This window comes from Oncorhynchus gorbuscha, linkage group LG05, assembly GCF_021184085.1.
Source record: "Oncorhynchus gorbuscha isolate QuinsamMale2020 ecotype Even-year linkage group LG05, OgorEven_v1.0, whole genome shotgun sequence".
Lineage (NCBI taxonomy): Eukaryota > Metazoa > Chordata > Actinopteri > Salmoniformes > Salmonidae > Oncorhynchus > Oncorhynchus gorbuscha.
The window spans coordinates 54,181,639-54,200,838 of NC_060177.1; the positions used below are offsets into that span (position 1 = coordinate 54,181,639).

General features: G+C 42.7%; 1 pseudogene; it reads left to right on the plus strand.

The window, feature by feature from the left end:
- The first annotated feature begins 4,777 nt into the window (after positions 1-4,777).
- LOC124036064 lies at positions 4,778-18,062 on the plus strand (annotated as a pseudogene).
- Positions 18,063-19,200: the final 1,138 nt, after the last annotated feature.

The following is a 19,200-nucleotide window of genomic DNA, read 5'->3' on the forward strand; positions in this document are numbered from 1 at the left end:
TTATAATACTATTGACAGTAGAAGCTGAAGTCCTCTGGTGACCAGTTGTGACCAGTTGTGATTATGTGGTCGGTTGTATTCCATAGGCCTTTTTATCCAAGTCTTGGGTTTGGTTCACCTTGCACAGTATGAAATTATTTTATTTTGACCAAACGGAGGCGGGGACCAGGGGGATGGAGGAAATTGCTCTATTAGTGATGGGTAACACAGATTCAGTTGTGAGAATCCGCTTTTGTCAAGGGCTCTTCTTTCGTAGAGGGGCCGCTAGTCTTCTCTCACTGCCTGGACTGAGCTGAAAGGCAGCTGTGGCAGCCAATCACAGTGCCAGTGTCTCACATAGACTGAGAAATCACAATGCAGCTCTGTCCTTTTGATTGTCCAATCACAGCCCAGCTGTCCGACTGTTTTGGTTTGTTAGCAGTGGAGATGATTAGCTGTTTCCCACTTTAAAAGGGGCAGTGGCTCTGACTCCCAGTTATTTCTCTGAGTATGTACATTTTTTGTAACAATTCCCTAAACATAACCCTGTAATTGACATTTTATTGAGGTATAGTGCAATTATGAATGCTATAATCATTTTACATACATCTCTCTCTCATATATATATATATATATATATGGCAGCATGCATGTTGTCTTTGTAATCATTATTTTTGGCAGATTGAATGTGTGGTATTGAAAAAATGTATCTATGTAATTGTATTGTATGTCTAATGTATGGCTAATTCGTTTGGGGGAAAAATATTTACGTTTGTTTGTTTTTAAAATGAGAATGTATATGTTTTTGCCAGTTCATTTCTCAACAACAAATGAATTGCAGTTTCAGAACTACAATCAATATGATCTAACGAAACGATATGCCAGAAGCTGCAATCGCTTTTGCTAATTGACTTTCGTGTAAAAAAAAAAATGCAGACTGAAATTACCTGGCTAATTCCATTGGTTTAAATCAAAATACTGGCTTCAGGAAAAGAGCACTTGTCATGTAGGAATGACCACATCACGCATTATCCGACTCCTTTCTTTATTTGACTACATTTGTTAGCTATTTTATTTATTCAAACAGGGCCTTGGAGACAGCACTCTGCAGTTTCCCCATTTGCCCTTGTCATCCCCACACTGGGACTGCGGGTTCTGTTGGGGCTAATTGTTCATTGGCCATTTAACGTAATGCTGCAACCCCTGAGGTTTCTTATGTTAACATTTAAGACTGAGCTGTGACCAGGAGAACAATCCATACGCCTCTCAAAGACACCTTCCAGTGTCTTTTTGCTGTCGAGGGTCCACGAAAACCACCTCTACATTCGAACCACCCCCTAGTCCCTACATGCTTGAATTTATTCTGGGTCGTGTTCATTATGCATGCAACAAAAACGTTTTTTTTTAACAACGGAACAAGAAAATTCTAGTTTTTCTTATTGGAAAAAGCCAGGTTGCAGTTGATGTTTTACGTTTGGTGCCTATTCAATGGAGTTAAGAACGTATTGTAAATTAATTCCTCGGCTAATGGAGCTGACCAACTGGTACCTTTTCGTATAAGCTCAAATGGTTCGCACGTTGTCAAGCGGGCGGTCACGTGTGTAGGCAAGGTAAAGGACCATGGTTCAAGAACAGTCCGAGGCAAGTTCTGGGAGGCAGCGCTATATGCTAAGCTAGTACACTGAATCCGGTTACACATAATAAACACGACCTCGCGTTCAGATCTATAATACTGAAGGGGTAGGGGGCTATGGGATGGAACATGTGGGCACTTGATTATCGGGGTGGGTGATGGGTTAGAATGCAGGTCGCGGACCAAATGTGGCACTTGCCAAAAAAAAGAATGTGCACCACTATCACAATATGCTAGGAACCCAAATTTGTTTGAATGGATATATTAATGGATGGTACATTAATAAAAGCTATTGATGGCCAATCATCAGAATGTACGGATTTGTTTATGAACTACATACAAGTGATAGAAGAAGTTAACTTGTACATGTTGTCTTATTGTGGGAGCTGGGCCTCCTGCTCTCATTTAATTAAGGAACACTTCATCATATGTTACCTCTCTCTGAATGAGACTCCTCTGTGAACATGTTTCAGTATTCACACAGACCAGAAGGATAGGAAGCCAGCTAGAACATTTCCCAGGGAAGACAAATAAAGTGAGTACAGCAAAGTATTTTCCTACAATAAATTTGCAACACACACATACATAGAGATAAAGATACCATAAAGAACCCCTATCCTGGAGTCACTTGCCGGATATTTACCTTGTGAGGTGACTGGCATAGTTGCGACAGACAGGTAAACCCTGCAGAGGAGTTCAAGAGGATTCATATTTATGTTACATTTGATTGAAATGTTAGACTTAATATGATTAGCCCAAACAAAGAATTCAACTAATCTTATTTCTAAACCAGGAAGACTGTAAATTGGGAGTCTTGATGTAAGTGTTCCTGTTATCCTTTTGTCATGTGGTCCTAGATTTCCAATTGGCCAGGTCAAATATTGTTACATTACAGTGCTTCCTGCCAGGGCTGGTTCCAGGCATAAGTGACATAACCCCCCCGACTGCTCGGGGGCCCCTGAACAATAAAAAAAGATATGCAGTACCAGTCAAACGTTTGAACACACCTACTCATTCAAGCGTTTTCATTATTTGTACTATTTTCTACATTGTAGAATAATAGTGAAGACATCAAAACTATGAAATAACACATGGAATCATGTAGTAACCAAAATGTTATATTTGAGATTCTCCAAAAAAGCCACGCTTTGCCTTGATGACAGCTTTGCACACTCTAGGCATTCACTCAATCAGCTTCATGAGGTAGTCACCTGGAATGCATTTCAATTAACAGATGTGCCTTGCTAAAGTTAATTTGTGGAATTTCTTTCCTTCATGCGTTTGAGACAATCGTTGTGTTGCTATATAGAATATAGCCCTATTTGGTAAAATACCAAGTCCATATTATGGAAAGAACAGCTCAATTAAGCAAAGAGAAATGACAGCCCATTATTATTTTAAGATATGAAGGTCAGTCAATCTGGAAAATGTCAAGAACTTTGAAAGTTTCTTTTGCAGTCGCAAAAAAACATCAAGCGCTATGATGAAACTAGCTCTGATGAGGATCGCCACAGGAATGGAAGACCCAAAGATACTTCTGTTGTGGAGGATAAGCCATTGGAGTTACCAGCCTCCGAAATCGGCGATTAACTGCACTCAAATTGCAGCCCAAATAAATGCTTCACAGAGTTCAAGTAACAGACACATCTCAACTGTTCAGAGGAGACTACGTGAATCAGGCCTTCATGGTCGAATTGCTGCAAATAAACCACTACTAAAGGACATAAATAATAAGAAGAGACTTGCTTGGCCAAGAAACACAAGAAATGGATATTAGACCGGTGGAAATCTGTCCTTTTGTCTGCGATTTTTGGTTCCAACCGCCAGGTCTTTGTCAGACATAGAGTAAGTGAACGGAGGATCTCCGCATGTGTGGTTCCCACGTGAAGCATGTAGGAGGAGGTGTGATTGTGTGGGGTGCTTTGCTGGTGTCACTGTCTGTGATTTATTTAGAATTCAAGGCACACTTAACCAGCATGGCTACCATAGCATTCTGCAGCGATACGCCATCCCATCTGGTTTGCATCACATCTGGCTATCATTTATTTTTCAACAGGACAATGACCCGAAGCACACTTCCAGGCTGTGTAAAGGTAATTTGACCAAGAAGGAGAGTGATGGAGTGCTGCATCAGATGACCTGGCCTCCACAATCACCCGACCTCAACCCAATTGAGATGGTTTGAGATGAGTCGGACCACAGAGTGAAGGAAAAGCAGCCAACAAGTGCTCAGCATATGTGGGAACTCCATCAAGACTGTTGGAAAAGCATTCCAGGTGAAGCTGGTTAAGAGAATGCCAAGAGTATGCAAAGCTGTCATCAAGGCAAATGGTGGTTACTTTGAAAAATCTCAAATATAAAATATATTTTGATTTGCTTAACACTTTTTTGGTTACTACATTATTCCATATGTGTTCTTTCATAGTTTTGATATCTTCACTATTATTCTACAATGTAGAAAATAGTAAAAATATAGAAAACTCTTGACTCGGTAGGTGTTCTAAAACTTTTGACCGGTAGTGTATATATTTTAGCAACTGGAGTCGGAGTCTCAACTTACTATTGAGTGATAGAATAGTAGAATACACCAGGTGTCATTTCATCAGCAGTTTTTATTTTGTTATGTCAGTCACTGACAGTCACTTAATTAGCCATGTCATCTACCAATTTTTACATTGTTAGTTAATCTAGCCAGCTATCTAAATTTATAGTAATCCTCCCCGAATACCTACCAGCTCACAGAGCCTGACCTCCAGGGAGCCCCATTTCTAGCCATTTTGTTAGTCATTCTAACTCAGATACAATATCGATAAGGCATAAGTAATTCCAAAATGACTAGAATTGCAGGAAATTTGCTGTAAAACTGCTAAATGTTTCCCTCTGACTCATGGCAAATTTGGTAGAAATGCTGAAAAGGTGCTTTAAAACTGCCACATTTTCTCTACGCCCCATGGCAAAATGTGTAGAATTGCAGGAAATGAACTTTCCTCTCCACCATCAACAAGGGAGCTGATAAAATATTTTGTGCAAGGTGGGGGGCCCCCAACCAAACTTTGCTTAGGGCCCTCAAAGGCTAGAACCGGCCCTGCTTCCTGCAGGCTCCTTGTAAGTAACTATATCATATTCGGGCATCTACTGTAGGCGCGCCCGTCCCCGCCCCGGTGGAGATGTGTCCTTCTACTGCCTTGGATAAAGTTCAGGATGTGACCAAGCGCCAGGAAACATATGCGCACTGCCAGTCTAATGTTCACCCACAGCTTGTAGCTGTTACCTGTAGAGCAGGAGGTTAGTATATTCCTATACCGACAACTGGGAAGGAGACGATTCCGGGAACTTCAGACAGAAAGATCAAACGGGAAAACGAAAATAACAATTTATTTGCTATGCGCATTCCGACCGGGAGGAACTAATTGGACAGACAGGTTGGCCTTTCATTGGGACTCCCGTGTCTACTGCTCCATCTTCTCCAGTGCTGTAAGTGCAAACAGAGGGGACATTGGACAGTGACTGCGTCAATGATGGCTGGATGTTGTATGTCGGCCGAGGAGAAGGAGAATCAGAGAATCAATCAGGAGATTGACAGGCAGCTGCGGCGGGACAAGAAAGACTCGCGCAGGGAACTCAAACTGCTGCTATTAGGTGAGAGCTATCACATCTGTCAATCACACTGCTTAGTGTATAGCCACGGCTGTAGCCAGGGTCCATTACATTTGAAGAAAGTTTAAGCTCATTTACTTAATTTCTATATGACCCCAGCCATTATCAATCATATTGGTTGCTGCAGCTTCATTCACCTCAGTCGATCTACAAACACATAGCCTATTAGCTATAGCTGCTACACATTAACTCACACTAACTCAGCATCTGAATTAAAAACTATAATTTAATATATACAGAGGAGAAGGTATTTTATTAGCAAATGGTGAACAAATAAGTTTGCTTGACATAATGCTTTTATTGTTGCAGTTTTAGAGCAGATGTCTTGCAATTCTACACATGTTACTATGATTTATGACATTTATGACATGTTAAGTGTGGGTCCCCTGGAGATCTGGGCCCCTGAGCAGGTGCCCTGTGTGCCCAGTCAGTAATTCATGTTAACTACAAGTTTAGATAGCTGGTTTAGTTAGACTAAATAGACTCATTTATCCCCCCAACATTACTGACATGGGCTAATTGAGTGACAGTCAGTGAATGAGATATAACAAGAGGAAAACTGCTGATGTACAACCAAGTTTTGAAATTGGCTACTAGGCAAAACGTGGACCACACCTGGCCATAGGTGTCAAGTCAGGTGAGGAAAGGATCAGTAGGCTAGGCTATCACAGTGATGTTAGACTATAACACATTTAATATATTAAGTAATAGGCCTATAATGTGTCCATGCTGTGCAGACATGGGAGCACATTCCTTTTTTTATCTCCTTTTAATTTCATTTCCTTCACCCAGACTTCACCCTCCCTCACCGGATGTGGTTGTGGTGCGCTCTGGCACTGTTCACTGAGCTTGGCACAGTTGTTCCACATTGTTCTATAATGTCAGCACTGCACAACTTCTCAACATAGCCTAGGCACTCACACTTTTTTCTAGGCTATTAAGCATAACTTTAAAAAAAAATATTGCCAAGGCTGACTAAACAGTTGTGCTGCTCAGATAGAAGGCGCCTTTGCAACTAGCCCATTCACAGACAGCAATGTTAATATACCGTTGTGTTTACGAACCTGTCTGCCATCCGTGCAAATGCACCGAAGCTCTGTCAATACGCCTCACTTGCAATACGGTTTTGGAAACATTTGGTACTGAACTTTCATATCGACGAGAAATAATTTTCAAAAAACAAAAGGTTAAATTACTACACACCTTTATAGAGTTAGAGTTAGGGTTCCTGCTCCTTAACCGTACATTATTGGGCTACTTTGCACCCAGTCGAGGTGAATTAAATTGTATTGGTGAAAAAAATGTGATGGTTTCACTTTCATTGTCAACAAATAGAATAGCTTACTTTGCTAACAACTAATAATAATTAACTGCGAAGCTTTCAATTACGAAATGTTGGTGCCTTGCCTTGGGGCGTTGGCTCACCGATGTGTTTGTAGCCGCAGGTAGCTGGTGTACCACGGTTATTTTCTCATGCAAAGTCATGCAAATACAGCTGAGAGTATCATTTCAGTTTTGCCTGATCAACGCTCCTGGAAAGTGTGCTCTAATCACACACCCGAAAGTCTAGAGTGAAAAAAGAAGGGCTTGTAAACGCACATTCTCATATAACAACTTTTATTTAAATGTCATAAACACTGGATATCTTGTGTTTCCGATAGATCTTCACCTGTTAAACACCACAAAACCTTTATAAAAGCCATATCTTATTTTAAGAATTACATCAGAATGTATCACAGACATGTCTACAACTTGAATATCTTTGTTTGCCATAAAGCAGACCAACATCGGCCTAGTTGTGTTATAAGGAAACACCTTAGATGGTGCTCTTCTGTCCAGTGTTGTATTTGAGAAGCAGTGAAGTGTGTGAGCCACTATATGTCCCTGAAGGTGTCATTAGACCAGTGACTGCCCACAGTAAACTCATGGGAGACATTCAGCGCATGATGAAAAGGTTGACACTGCAGGGTGTCTGGGCCAGACCTACATATGATCACCATGTGTATTGTGTAACACTTTGAACTATTGCTTGTTAGCATTGGTGAACAGAGGGCATCAGTCATCACCGCAAACAAGGGAACTTACTTTTCACGTGAGTGTGGTTCAATGGATCCACCTCTGTTTTTACACCAGCATCTGCCTCCTCACACTTCAGTAAGAGACTATACAGATTCTGCAGCAGGGTTTTGTGTAGGCTACTGTCCTCACACCTTAGCTCCCACAAATGAGGAAGTGGAGGTTTGTGTGTCTGTTTCTGTGGTCAGGGGGGCAAGCTGGGTGGTTATGGTTATAGCTAATGCCAGTAATGCCGACAGATGAATGCTCCTCTGAGCAGGGGAGGGGCCAGCTGGGCAGACAGATAGACAGGGAAGCGGACTGACTGGTGGTGGTAACCACAGTGGTACTACTGGTATGGTAATAACCCTATTTCACTATTACATCACTGTGTAAACCAATGGTGCATAACATATGACCGTGCGCTCCAGATGAGGGCTGAAATCCAATTCAATCCGTCATGGTCGCCGTAGTAAGAAAATAATAGGCTGAATCTCTTTTAGAACGTTTTTGGTTTTGGTTCAAACAAACTACTAAAAGTTTAACTTAAACCAGATAGATACTGTAGAAATGATCATTTACCTTTGTATATATTTTCATAATTCTTTGAACTATAACCTGACATGTCAACTTCTAAACACAGGATGTTAAAGGGATAGTTCAAATTACAAAATTACATGTTTGTTTCCTTACCCTATAAGCAGCCTATGGACAAGGTAGGCCAGAAATCTATGCTTTGGTTTAGTTTCCCTGGTGTGGGTTCCAAATGCTAATGTTTTAGCATTTGTGGCACAAATCCTGGAACCGATATTAGCATGTTCAAATACTTATTTTCCACCATAATTTGCAAATAAATTCATTAAAAGTCCTACAATGTGATTTTCTGGATTTTTTTTCTCTCATTTTGTCTGTCATAGTTGAAGTGTACCTATGATGGAAATTACAGGCCTCTCTCATCTTTTTAAGTGGGAGAACTTGCACAATTGGTGGCTGACTAAATACTTTTTTGCCCCACTGTACGCCATAGAGGAAACATAATTACAATTTAGCATTAACACTCTATCTGAGAAGTAGTTGGTGAACCAAGCGAGGCAGTCATTTAAGAAGCCAAGGCTTTTGAGTCTGCCGATAAGAATGCAGTGATTGACAGAGTCGAAAGCCTTGGCCAGGTCAATGAAGACGGCTGCACAGTACTGTCTTTTATCGACCTTGAGTGTGACTGAGGTACACCCATGACCAGCTCGGAAACCAAATTGCATAGTGGAGAAGGTACGTTGGGAATCGAAGTGTTCGGTGATCTGTTTGTTAACTTGGCTTTCGGAGATTTTAAAAAGGCAGGGCAGGATGCATATAGGTATATAACAGTTTGTGATTTTTCAGCTCTTTCAGAACATAAGCTGTCTGGATTTTGGTGAAGGAGATGGTGCCAGGTTTGGACACTGCTAACAAACCTCCATTATTCACCATAGAGATGGTGCCAGGTTTCCTCCAGACGTGATGCTTGGTATTCAGGCTAATGAGTTCAATCTTGGATTCATCAGATCAGAGAATCTTGTTTCTTATGGTCAGAGTCCTTTAGGTGCCTTTTGGCAAACTTAAAGTTGTCTGTCATGTGCCTTTTACTGAGGAGTGGCTTCCGTCTGGCCACTCTACCATAACGGCCCGATTGGTGGAGTGCTGCAGGGATGGTTTTCCTTCTGGAAGGTACTGCCATCTCCACAGAGGAACTCTGGAGATGACCAAAGCCCTCCTCCCCCGATTGCTCAGTTTGGCTGGGCGGCCAGCTCTAGGAAGAGTCTTGGTGGTTCCAAATGTCTTTAATTTAAGAATGATGGAGGCCACTGTGTTCTTGGGGACCATCAATGCTGCAGAAATGTTTTGGTCCCCTTCCCCAGATCTGTTCCTCAACACACTCCTGTCTCTGAGCTTTACAGACAATTCATTGGACCTCATGGCTTGCTTTTGCTCTGACATGCACTGTCAACTATGGGACCTTATACAGACAGGTGTCTACCTTTCCAATCCCTGTCCAATTAAATGAATTTACCACAGGTGGACTCCAATAAAGTTGCAAAAACATCTCAAGGATGATCAATGAAAACGAGATGCACCTGAGCTCAATGTCAAGTCTCATAGCAAAGTCTGTAAATAAGGTTTTTCTTATTTTTTAAAACCTGTTTTCACTTTGTCATTATGGAGTATTGTGTGTAGATTGTTGAGGAAAACAATGAATTGAATCCATTTTAGAATGAAGCTCTGACGAAACAAAATGTGGAAAAAGGGAAGGGGTCTGAATACTTTCTGAATGCACTGTACATTCATACAACATATTTGTTGAACCAGCTCAGGCTGGTAGTGTGTGAGGACGTGGTGTTCTTGCAGTAGGACTCGGAGAGGAATGCGAGCAGCGAGAGTGTGTGATGGGGTCTGCAGAGAGGAGCTGAGAGAGCCGATAAACATGTCCAAACAACCACAGACAGAACCTCTGACAGTCTACAGAGCATCACCCTCACACCACACACACACTTCTCTTTGCCCAACAGATTGGCCATTACAGTAACACACGCACGCAAGATCGTTCACACGCACAAATGTAGGTTCTTATGCAGCCCATTTATTAGCCTGACGACTCATTCTTAATTTGATTCCTCTGCTCTAGCAATCACCCCATAAGAAAGGCTAGTGGGTGTGGCATTTGTGGATGGGTAGTCAGGCTAGCCCTTTTTAACTGCAGGTCCAACATTGTTAGTTGTTCTTTAAATACAAGGATCAGTTTACACACTTTGCCCTTTAGTGATGCTGGGTAGCCAAATAATTACCAACTTTATCTTCCTGGTGTTAATTTGTTTTCTCAAGATCAGGAACCATTGAGAGTGAACAGTTTCCAGTATAATTCATCATCAACAATCATCTACTATATATGTTTGAAGTCAATGGCCAATAGGAATGGTCAAATCAAGGGTTTTCTGCATGGATGGGATGCTGCATGTATACTGAACAAAAATATAAACGCAACATGCTACAATTTCTAAGATTTACAGTTCATATAAGGAAATCAGTCAATTTAAATAAATAAATTAGGCCCTAATCTAAGTATTTCACATGATTGAGAATACAACCATGCACCTGTTGGTCACAGATACCTTTAAAAAAAGGTAGGTTGCGGATCAGAACACCAGTTAGTATCTGGTGTGACCACAATTTGCCTCATGCAGCACGACACGACAGCATCTCCTTTGCATAAAGGTAGATCAGGCTGTTGATTGTGGCCTGTGGAATGTTGTTGCTGGATATTGGCGGGAACTGGAACACACTGTCGAATACATCAATCCAGGGCATCCGAAACATGCTCATGTCTGGTGAGTATACAGGCCATGGAAGAACTGGGACATTTTTAAAACATGAGGTGATGGCGGCCGATGAATGGCACGACAATGGACCTCAGGATCTCTGTGTCACGGTATCTCTGTGCATTCAAATTGCCATCGCTAAAATGCAATTGTGTTCGTTGTCTGTAGCTTATGCATGACCTTACCATGACCGCATTGCCTCCATGAGGAAACCTGTTCACAACGTTGACATCAGCGAACCACTCGCCCACACGACACCATACACCGTGTCTGCTATCTGTCCGGTACAGTTGAAATCCACGAAGAGCACACCTCTCCAGCGTCCCAGTGGTCATTGAAGGTGAGCATTTGGCCAGTAAAGTCGGTTACGATGCCAGACTGCAGTCAGGTCAAGACCCTGGTGAGGACGACGAGCACGCAAATGAGCTTCCCTGAGATGGTTTCTGACTTATGGTAGAGAAATTAACATTGAATTGTCTTGCAACAGCTCTGGTGGACATTCCTGCAGCCAGCATGGCAATTGCACACTCCCTCAACTTGAGATATCTGTGGAATTATGTTGTGAGACAAACTGTACATTTTTTGTGGTCTTTTATTGTCCCCAGCACAAGGTGCACATCTGTAATGATCATGCTGTTTAATCAGCTTATTGATATGCCACACCTGTCAGGTGGATGGATTATCTTTACAGAGAATAAATGCTCACTAAAAGGGATGTAAACAAATTTCTGCACAACATTTGACAGAAATATGTTTTTTGTGCAAGTGGAACATTTCTGGGATCTGTTATCTCAGCTCATGAAACATGGGACCAAGACTTTTACATGTTGCGTTTATATTTTGCTTGGTATAAGTGTAACTGTCTTGAGGGGAACTAGGGGAGTTTTGTGGTAAGGACGGGGAGAGCAAATGTACACTAGAATAAAAACGTATTCAACTGGAAATCATAAAGTTCTTCAATGATGGGTGGTGGGCTTTGTGTTATATTATATTTTTAAAAGTAGGGGTCTGAACGAATGCATAATTACTGTAAGCATAAAATAGGTGTATAGGCCTATAGCTAAATCATGTTCTGTTCTCTGTGTGAAGGTCCTAATGGATGGAATTAAGTTGGTATATTAATATAACTCATTGTATTGATTTGGAAAACTGACGTAACTTTCTAATGTCAATGGCAAAAGGATGGATCAACCCTCTCCAGTACAGTGTTCAAAATGTAATTCAATGGAACATTGATATTGTATCTCTATGGTTTAATAGATCATGAGGGTAAGTGCAAATACCAGCTCCTCCTCTGACTGCTTTAGACAGTTGTACATGCTAACTCTCCCTTTTGATTGGTCAACTTAATATTCACAAGTGCCTGTGACCTCTTTGATTGGTCATGGTCAGGCACAAGACCCTGCCCATTATGTCTGATTGATGGATGGATCTGGCAGCTTATTGAGGACATATTTTCATGTTGTTCTCATTAGCATATTGACTAAATAACTTTTGAAAGTCAAATTCATTCAAATTTGTCAAAGCCTATGTACAGATGTCTGCAAATACAGTTTCCTTAGCAACAACTTACTTATTTGTTTTTAGTCTCTTGGAAACCCTCCATCTCAACTCTCACAGGTACAAACACTGCAAGAAGCATTTTTGAAGACCACTTCCATTGTCCTCCAAGAGTGGCTTAATGTTTGGCTGGAAGGTGGGTGTGTGTTTGAGTGAGGTGCGTTGGATTCACAAGCGGCTAGAGACAGAGGAGACCCAGCAACAGAGGAACGTTTGTTCTGAATCTGTTGGTGTCTGGTGTGTTGTTGGCAGCATTTATTCCTATGCTGACATGTTTAAATCCTGAGGGGCTCCAGGAACTGTGACTAAATGGTGGTCAGGAATGAGCCCGTCTTTGACTTCCTCTCAGAAATGACGCAAAACAGTTTACAGAACGAGAGAAGACTGTTAACCAGCTGGCCCCCTCTTTAAACAGCACACTTCTCAAGAACAAGCTTCTCTCCTCTCCCCATCCCCCTTTCTCGCCTCTCTTTCCTTTTTTTGTCTCTTTTTCACCTCGGCCTATCCAGGTCAATTCCTCTTCAAGAGAAGCTAACAATCTGGTGGCAACAAGAGTTTAATACATGCTCCGTTACAGCTCTTCAATGTAAGCTCTTCCCTGTTTTGGGTCTATGAGTGTCTTCACATAATATATTTTTGATCAAGCTCACTATTCTATTCATCAATGAATCTGTCAATCATTTATGGCCTTGAAGCAGTTCACTTAATATGTGTTGCTGTTGCCCGACTCATTAGATAATGTGTGTGTGTGTGTGTATCAGTGCTGTGATTGGGGGATGAGGCTCAACCTAATCCTGCCATAGTGCTGATATAATGTGTCCAGATTAATATTTTCAGAGGCACAGAAACAAAAACACAGCTGGGAGTGAAGGCTGCCGTGCTGCTAGAGCACTGCTGCTGGGATACATACAAAGGACAGAGGCCCTGGCTCTAAGGTCTCCTTGTCAACTAGACACACACACTGCTCATTGTTCTTACAGTAGCAGGGTGGATGGATGGTTTTTTCAGTGTGTGTTTACATCCTGGTGTGGTTGTTTGTGATAGAGTTAACCGCGGATGATTCATAGAGCAGCGGAGGTGGGGTTACACAGTCACAGGCTCTGCTGTTCTATCTGCTGGACACGCATTGCTCTCCTGGCCCTCTCCTCTTCCCTGGGCCCTACTCTCCTGGCCCTCTCCTCTTCCCTGGGCCCTACTCTCCTGGCCCTCTCCTCTTCCCTGGGCCCTACTCTCCTGGCCCTCTCCTCTTCCCTGGGCCCTACTCTCCTGGCCCTCTCCTCTTCCCTGGGCCCTACTCTACTGGCCCTCTCCTCTTCCCTGGGCCCTACTCATTCCCTCTGCAGCAGTAGTAGCATTTACTGGCAACTCACTGCAGACCACGTTGAGTTTTTACCTGTGACTTCAGCGGACCTGGAATTCTTATATGTTTTGTAGACTTTATTGAGACAGTTATGATGAATGAGAAAGGGAGACGGGCCATTGGGAAGGGGGGACAGGGAGATCAAACCCCTGTCTCCGGTGGGGAGAGATACACTGTATCTAGAGCCAGGAGCTTTACCACTAGACCACGTGCTCTGCACTGCTCTAGTGCAGGTCCTGTTGGATAATGAGATGGAGTGCTTTGGCTTTTGATATGTCGCTGTTGGTGGACCAGGTGCTGAGCGTATCTAGTTGCTTCTGCATTGTTGATGGTTGCTGCAGCTTGCTTGTTTCAAGTCTATTCATGTCACTGACATATTTGCACACAGGGTCGGCAGTCTTTTATGCAGCATCATTGATGAGGGCAAGGAGTAAGACTGGGCCAAATAGAGTGCCTTGGGGAACACCACATGTAAGGGGCTGTATTGTGATCAACCGTGTTTCTTTCCTCCCTCCTTTCTGTCAGGTACTGGGGAGAGTGGGAAGAGCACCTTCATTAAACAGATGAGAATCATCCATGGGGCCGGCTACTCAGAGGAGGACAAGCGCGGCTTCACCAAGCTGGTGTACCAGAACATCTTCACTGCCATGCAGTCCATGATCCGCGCCATGGAGACCCTCAACATCCCCTACTCTGAGGCCCAGAATAAGGCAAGAATCGCAGCAACAGTACTGGCTGATCACGGAGCCAAAGACTTTTGTTTTCCTTTGTGAAGTGTTTTAAAGCATTTTCCATTGCGTGCCCCAAGGAACACACCCCAACCATCTTGTTTTGCTCCCTCCCTCCCAGGGCTATGCCAGCATGTTGAGTGAGGTGGAGGTGGACATGGTGAATGATCTGGAGAGAGGTCATGTGGACGCCATCAGGAGCCTGTGGATGGACAGTGGAGTGCAGGAGTGCTACGACCGTCGCAGGGAGTACCAGCTTTCTGACTCTGCCAAATAGTGAGTAGACTTAGGTCATAGGGCCAGGAGTTTTTCTTGAACTGGTCATGATCAGGAAAACCACAGGTCAGGTAACTTGGCCTTAGCCAAAGACATGTCTATCGCCAAAAAGTAAAGACACTCTAACATAAGACTGCGAAGCCATAAAAAATGTTAAGCTGTTGCTTCCAGTCCTGTTGTGTTGAGGGTTAATAGGCCTCCACTAAGTTTGTGGATTGGACAGGCTTCAAGGATGTAGTGCATGGTTTAACTCCACCCCACAGGCACATAGGGAGCTTTTATTCCTTATCGGTGGAGGTTTGGCGAGGCATGGGCCGTGGCCAGTCTTTAACCTATTGAGGGTGGACGACTCCTTCCTGGGGAGGTTGAGACCAGGGGGCTGTTGTGTGTGGGTCATGATGCGGTGCTTATTTGTCAGGTCCAGTGACTCCCACTCTTGTGTCCAGGTGAGATTTGTGTTGAAGTCATCAGTGGGTGCGTCTTCACAAATTGGAGCGTCAGGTGTGGGGCATTGAAGACTATTTCAATCATTTTGTGGGTAGTTTCGAGTCTTGGGTGTATGGGGGGGTGACGTTTGTCAGGACAGGGAGTCAGGAAAGCGGGTAGATCGTAGTGTGTCAGTGATGATGCGCGTGGCGGCGTTTAGGTGGGTCAACTCTGTGTGCGTGTGACAACCTTGACCAGACAGGTGCACAGTACTCTGCCATTCAATGACCCTTAAAGATTAAATCTGTGCTGCTGCACTGTTTTCCCTGCATGTCCTAGAAGGAAGTAAATCAATATCCATACTGGAATGTGAATATGCTGCCAACAAGCCCTGTTTAATTACATGGACAATATTTGGACTCTAGCTGGGTTTTCTTCAGCGTATACCAATGTAAATTGTGTGTATCATTGGTTGTGGCATCATTGTTCTTTTCTCTTGGCGAGCACACATCATTCCCTTAAACGTTTTCTTCATGTGTTGTTCAGTTATCTGAGTGACATGGACAGGATCGCAGAGCCCTCCTACCTGCCCACCCAACAGGACATCCTGAGGGTCCGAGTACCTACAACCGGCATCATCGAGTACCCCTTCGACATGGAAAACGTCATCTTCAGGTGAGGGACACTTTGGTTCTCCAATCGCCACTGAGTGTCCTACACACGAGAAACACTACAGACCCATTTCCTGTCTGTGTCATCAAAAGTTGCGCGGGCAGTTCCAAATCAGAAAGGGGTGTGTTTACATGGGAGTGGATAGAGAATGTTTTCATGGTCATCACTCCACGTTTAGCAAGATCCCAACTTCAGCGTTAGCTCTCCTGCGACAGAGCTTTTTTGTTGAGGATGCGCGCGCGTCACTCAAATGAGAAGTTTGCTTGTAAACGACAAATATGTCTGTCTATTGGTATACAATAAGCAGCACTCCAAACATTGGCTTGTTGTGACAGGATGGTGGACGTGGGGGGGTCAGAGGTCAGAGAGGAGAAAGTGGATCCACTGCTTTGAGAACGTCACATCCATCATCTTCTTGGTGGCGCTTAGTGAGTACGACCAGGTGGCTGAGTGTGACAATGAGGTGAGCTCCCGTCAGTCAGAGCACGGGCACGGGCCTTTTCCTGATACACTTGAAGGCCACATTCGTTGAGCTAATATGCTGTCGTGTAAAATTGATGAGTAAAATAAGCTATTAAGTCAAATGTACCTCACATTAAAATGCACAAGTTAAATGTATCTCACAAATTCGATGAGTATGTACCATCATATCCACTTACTGTACGTGCATCAACTTCCCCTAGAACCGCATGGAAGAGAGCAAAGCCCTCTTCAAGACCATCATCACATACCCCTGGTTCCAGCGCTCTTCTGTAATCCTTTTCCTCAACAAAACTGACATCCTAGAGGAGAAGATCACACACTCCCACCTTGTCAACTACTTCCCAGAATACACCGGTAAGCTCTAGTAGTGTTTGTGTTGTGTGTGACCGCTATTCTTATGTGTATAGTAAGTAAACACATTACTTAACACGCACTTGACCAACCTGGTATCAAACCCAGGCTGCCACATGACTCAAAAACATGTTAGCCCACTGAGCTAAAGCCTAGGCATTCGTTCTGGGAGCTAACACATTTTCAAGCCTCAGGCAAGGTTACGCATCACAAGTGTAGTTCATCGAACCTCCTCTAGGTACACACGCCACAACTAAAGCTCTTGTTTCCAGGGCCACAGAATGACCCTAAAGCAGCCAGGGAGTTCATTCTGAAGATGTACCAGGAGCAGAACCCAGACCGAGAAAAGACTGTCTACTCCCACTTCACCTGTGCCACCGACACAGAGAACATCCGCTTTGTCTTTGTTGCTGTCAAAGACACCATCCTCAGACACAATCTCAAGGAGTTCAACCTGGTTTAGAGGAGAGCTAGGGCTCCTGCAAGGTTAGGAGACATCTAGACTGGTCCGAGATGATGTGCTTCAGCCAACTTCTCTATCGTTGACATGAGTTGGTTAAAGCACACACAGATCTGGGATCTGGCTAGGAGACCTGAGAGTAGATGTATATGGTTAGGTTGGAAGGTCAGATTGATGTGCTAGACGAATATGCTCAGACTGCCAGATTTGTAGTGCTGTTTTTCTGACCAGGGTGCCTTTTAGGTTGAGCATCTATACCAAGAGAAAAGCTCCTCTAGATAACTTTTCAAAATGATGAAAATTCTACTCATATGTATTAAATAGATTTTTATTGTATGGTTGTTAAACCAAAAATGTTTTTTTCCTTGAAATGGACGACTTTAATTTATTTGTTGTGGTGTTAGCATAGAGGAAGGAGTTAAAGTATAGCACCTTTTGACTGATATAAAAATGAACGGTGTTAAGCTGATGTATCTAGCAATTACGCACAACACACCTCAGGATGTCTTTCCTTGAGCAGTAGTGACGACAGCGAGAGTGCAAGTGAAATTGTGGATTCAGTCCTTGTCAGTCTTTTACTTGCTTAAATGTGAGCAACACTTGGCCACAAAAATGCGATGTTTTCATACAGATACTGTATTTATGTACTCAGTCATATCTAAACAGCGAAGATGTGCATATTTTAGCCAAGTAATCAGTCTAAAGTGCCTTGTTTGTGAGAGGAATAACAGAATAATTCCAGTGAACTATAGAGACATTTACCAGAGACCTTCATTTAGGCGCAAATCCTTACTTCCACTTGATTCAAATGTTCAGTTGTTGTCAATGGGAAACTAAGTGAAAATTCAAATTTGAAGTGGGAGTTAGGATTCACCCCGAAGTGCATAAACATGAATAGGTATTCCTAACAACCGATTTTTGATCATGAAAGAATTCTCCATTCATAGATTATGACCATTTACTTACTTAATATGTGCATCAAGTCATTTCTACAATGTTACATTTCAATAAATTGTTAGTCAAATGTACCATTTTTATTGGTGCGTCTCAGATTAAAAAGTGTCAAGCAGAACATGGAGAGAAATATGTGCAGATTGTATGTCTTTGTAGATCCCATAATGACAGGAAGACAAATACCAAACAAATTAAATAGACCCTTTATTTTTCAAAAAAATGGCAGAACTTTACCTGCACCAGTGATTTTATACTGCCTCACAATGAGAGCACTTGCTGACAAAGGCGAAAACATATTAAATAATTTAGTTACATTAATTAGTGACCCCAAACCAAAACAAACCTTTAAAACATTTGAGTATGAATGTAGCAGCTGACAATTTATTTGAAATATGTCTCTCCATTGCATAACTCTTCGTCGTTAATGGCATTGCATACCTGCTGTATAAAAACATGAAAATCGGCAATGATGAGATACAACCCCTCAATAGATTATCTTAAATCACAGGAGGCTGCTGAGGGGAGGACGGCTCATAACAATGGCTAGAATGGATTGGTATTAAACACATGGAATGGTACAGAACAAACACATGGTTTCCATGTGTTTGATACCATTGAAATGTATTCCATTCCAGCCATTTACTATGAGCTCGTCCTCCCCAATTAAGGTGCCACCTGTCTTAAATAGAGAGCGATATCTATACACACAACTCCCAAAATAACGGAAACACTTGAGTAAATGAAGGGTACAAATTATATTGAAGTCAGGTGCTTCCAAAGGTGCGGTTCCTGAGTAAATTAACCATATAACATCCCACCATGCTTTGGGTCATAATATAAAAATGCCCAGTTGCCCATGAGGGGTCTTTTGTTGTTGTTTTTAGGCAAGTCAGTTAAGAACAAATTCTTATTTTCATTGACGGCCTAGGAACAGTGAAACAGCCTGTTCAGGGGCAGAACGACAGATTTGTACCTTGTCAGCTCGGGGATTTGAACTTGCAACCTTCCGGTTACTAGTCCAACGCTCTAACCACTATGCTACCCTCCGCCCCAGGGTGTCTCAGTCACCAGATTCCAAGCATTGTCCACCACCATCAACAAAACAAAAATATTACATTTATTGTGGAAGAATGGTTTCACATCCCTCCAATAGAGTTCCAGACACTTGTATAATCTATTCCAAGGCGCATTGAAGCTGTTTGGGTGGCCCGATGCCCTATTAAAGACACTATGTTGGTGTTTCCTTTATTTTGGAA